The following is a 3472-nucleotide window of genomic DNA, read 5'->3' as shown; positions in this document are numbered from 1 at the left end:
CACCAGTTTTCAATCCACTGCAATAACTAAGCCCTGGGGCCACCACACTGGACGCTGCACCCCACCCACAGGCTCCAGCTGTGCCCCGCCCCTTCCCCACGGCGGCAGAGGCAGCGGATGCCCGCACCAGCTTCCAGTCACTCCCGCATGAGGCGTCCTGTGGCTTGGTTTGCACACTCCGCACACCTGGGCATCTGGAAGTCACCCGCAGGAAGTGACGTCTGCACCACCGCCTCGTGACTCGCTGTCCTGCATGGGGACAGGCTGAGAAGTCAGGCGTGGCGGCGGGCACCAAGGCAGTGGAGGCCAGGAGCACAGAGTCACAAGGCCCGGAGTCAGGGAATCGCGGAAGGAGGCAAGGATAGGACTGTCGAGAGGGGACCAGAGGCGACCGCGGCCGTGCCTGGTGCAGAAAGGGAAGGTGGCGTTCAGGGTGCGCTTGCCCATGTCAGGGAGATGCAGCTTGGTCTCCTTCCTCACTTTAAACTTGAACAAAATGAGTAAATAAATAGCTGGGCGCGGGCATGCCTATAGTCCCAGCCGTTGGGAGGCTGAGGCAGGAAGATCCCTACCAATGTGAGGCCAGCCTGGGCTACAAAGTGAGATCCTGTCTCCGGAGGGGGAGGTGGGGAGGTAAATAAATAAAAAGAAGCCGCAGGCTGGGGCTGCAGCGCTTGCCCAGCTAGTTGGAGGTCCTGGGTTCTCCCCAGGGCGAGGAAGGAGAAGTGCTCCCCTCCAGAGGAGCACCCACGGCACTTCTTCACGGCATCGGTTTCCCCTGCTGCAGAAAGGGATGACCAGGACGCTGTCTCTCACACGGAGGAGGCTCACGAGAAGGTGGGGACTGAGCCGCAACCCAGCACCTTACTTCCTCACACCTCTCCGTCCACAGGAAGAGCATTTACCGCAGGCTGGCCAGCTGGGTGTGGTGGTGCCCACCTGTCATCCCAGGCCTGGGGGAGGCTGAGGCAGGAGGATTGCAAATTTAAGCCCAGTGTAGGCAATGTATCGCTTTAGTGAAATCCTGTGTCAAAAAGAGGAGGGGGCTGGAGAGCTGGCCCGGGGGCTAATCCCCGGTACCACAGTACTTAAACAAGCTCGTAATTATGCAAATCAGGTTTGTTCAAACAGTGACGTGCATGCTCTCAGTACTCCGGAGGCTGAGGAGGGAGGATCACCATGTGTGAGGCCAGCCTGGACTATGTAGCAAGGCTGTGTCAAAAAAACCAAAAAACCAAAACAGCAGGACTCAGACAAAAACTAATTAGTAGACATATCCAGAAAGTGTAATAATTTCTTTTTTTAATTTTTTTTTTTTTTCCAGTATGGGGAATCAAACTCACGACCTTGTGCTTGCCAGGCAGGCACTGTGCCACTGAGCTAAATCCCCAGCCCCTATTTTATTTTTTTAGACTCCATTACAACTTCCTTGGAAAGATACAGTAAAGGTTTTTCTTTTTCTTTTTCTTTTTCTTTTTTTTTTTTTGAGACAGGGTGGCCTTGAGCTCCCTTTGTAGCCCAGGCTGGTCTCCAACTCACAATGACCCTCCTGCCTCAGCCTCCTGAGTGCAGGGGTACAGTTTCCCTGACTCCGCGTTTCCCTGACTCCGGGCCTTGTGACGCTGTGCTCCTGGCCTCCACAGCCTCCGTGCCCGCCGCCACGCCTGACTGTGTGCCACCACACCCAGCAGTACAGTAAAGTTTCATAGCAAGCAGCAGATGGCAAAGTGAATGTACTTGTAGATTAGCCACCCTTGGTAATTTAAGACGTGTAAATGTCACTGATGTTCCCTCTATTTGAAATCTTCCTGTAACGCTTCACGTTGATGAGGGCAGAAAGTAGTCACAGGGTTTGATGTGGATTCTTTGGAAATTCACAGCCAAGCCCCTGCTGGTGTTTGCTGGGGGGGGTCTCATGCCTGGCTTTGCAGGAGTCTCGGCAGTGCCAAGCTTTGAGTAGCTGAAGGAATCTGGCCCTTGCCGGCTCCTGTAGGTGACAGGAGCCTCTTGAGCATCCATGAGGCAGATGCAGTGTGGCGCTGGTCTGGAGAAGGGGCAGCAGGGGCGGGCAGCGGGGCCTCTGTGCCGGCCGGAGACGCTGCCGCTGGGGCTAGGACCAGACAGATTCAGAGCCCAGCTGCTGCCTGCTGCTCACCCGGCGCTGGCTCCCTCTCCGTGTGGGAGGAGGAGGAAGAGGAGGACGAGGAGGAGGCGGCGGCGGCGTGCGCCGTCCGTGGAGGAGGACGAGGAGGAGGCGGCGGCGGCGTGCGCCGTCCGTGGAGTGTGCAACCCTCAAGCCAGGGGGAGCATTTTAGGGCCACCGCCGTGTCATTCGCGTGACCATGTACACCCTAGAAAGGCCTCTCAATATTGTAAACAACAGAGAGTTCCCAAAACACACCGCCGACAATCCATTTTTCCTAGGTTGGTTGGTTTTTTGTTTGTTTGTTTGGCACCGGGAATCAAACTCAGGACCTTGCACTTGCCAGGCAGGCGCTGTGCCCCTGAGCTACATCCTCGGCCCTGTTTGTTTATTTGTTTGTTTGAGACAGGGTCTTGCCGTATAACCCAGGCTGCCCTCAAACTCAAGGCATCCTCCTGCCTCAGCCTCCCGAGTGTAGGAATTACAGCTGTGCGCCCCAATCCAGGCATCAGTGCAGTTTTTAAGACCTATTCCAAGACACCTACTGGTCTCCACCCCTGGCCAGCAGGAGAGCCCCTGACTCTGCCGTCACTTCCCGTCTCCTCTGTCTGCCACTCACCGTCCACCAGCAGGCCTTCATCTTTTAAAGTGTTAGCTAGCCAGGGATGTAGCTCAGGGGCATAAGCGCCTGCCTGGCAAGTGCAAGGTCCTGAGTTCAACTCCTGGTACCAAATAAAAACAAAACTCTCCTCTAATTTGTTAAGTAATTTCAACTGCAGGACTTTAAAAAAATAAAAATGTAAATTCGATTCCCAGTACCAGAAAAACAAAAAAAAGAAAGAAAGTGTTAGCCAATCCTAACTCAAACGTCACACGTAAGAGGACTTTATTTGGGGTCTTAGGAATCAAGCTTCCTGAGGTTCCAAGGAAACGGGGCAGGACAGGCCTCTCCCTGCGAGGTCTCCAGCACCCAGGCGCACACGGCTGTCAGCCTCCCCACGTGCCTGTGGTCCTGGTGCTACAGTAAAATGGAAACTCCCAACCGGAACGACATCTCGGACGAGTTCCTGTTCTCTAGTATCAAAGAATGAGGCTGGGCGTGATGCTTCACACCCGTAATCCCAGCTGAGGCAGGAGGATCATTGGAAGTTTGAGATCAGCCCGGGCTACAAAGTGAGCTCAAGGCCAGCCTGAACTGCATAGTGAGACCCTGTCTCAAAAAGACAAAATAAAATAAATAAAATAAAATTGAAGAATGAATTTTAGGAACAATGGAGGTTGAGGGCAGAATATATTTATTGAGGGGAAGAAAGCTTCTGTGCAAGAGAG

Source organism: Chinchilla lanigera, unplaced genomic scaffold, assembly GCF_000276665.1.
Source record: "Chinchilla lanigera isolate Chin_1 unplaced genomic scaffold, ChiLan1.0 scaffold00090, whole genome shotgun sequence".
Taxonomy (NCBI): domain Eukaryota; kingdom Metazoa; phylum Chordata; class Mammalia; order Rodentia; family Chinchillidae; genus Chinchilla; species Chinchilla lanigera.
This window is presented reverse-complemented; position numbering follows the sequence as displayed.